The 323-nt window shown below is 36.2% G+C and overlaps 1 protein-coding gene across 3 annotated transcripts in view; it reads right to left on the bottom strand.

Moving 5' to 3' along the window:
• The window catches only part of LOC119593036 (potassium voltage-gated channel subfamily KQT member 1-like), a gene marked incomplete in the record, with an annotated part of 139,545 nt that overhangs the window by 11,034 nt on the left and 128,188 nt on the right, over positions 1-323 (bottom strand).

Raw genomic sequence — 323 nt, 5'->3', positions numbered from 1 at the left:
TCATCGAAACGGAAAAAATGTACATATGTATGCAATCAGTCGAACTATGACAGCATTACCGAAGCTTTTTAACGGGGCCTAAAAAGTCTGTAGCAAAAAATCTTGGTACAGATTCCTCGCCAAATCTTGAGTCTCTTTGATTTTTTCCCTCTCAATTTCGATTTCATTTTCCTGTTCCCTATTAGAAGTTATACCTGTCCTATTGGTAACAACAACAGAAAAAAAAGATAACAAAAATGTTAATGGCAGGAAAAAGACAAATAATGGAGGGTTTTGTGCATTCTATCTGGAAGGAAAGTCACATCTGACCATGTCTGGAAATC

Source organism: Penaeus monodon, chromosome 31 (genome assembly GCF_015228065.2).
Source record: "Penaeus monodon isolate SGIC_2016 chromosome 31, NSTDA_Pmon_1, whole genome shotgun sequence".
In the NCBI taxonomy this organism is placed as follows: domain Eukaryota; kingdom Metazoa; phylum Arthropoda; class Malacostraca; order Decapoda; family Penaeidae; genus Penaeus; species Penaeus monodon.
Note: the sequence above shows the minus strand (reverse complement) of the source record. Positions and strands in the feature narration are given on the sequence as shown.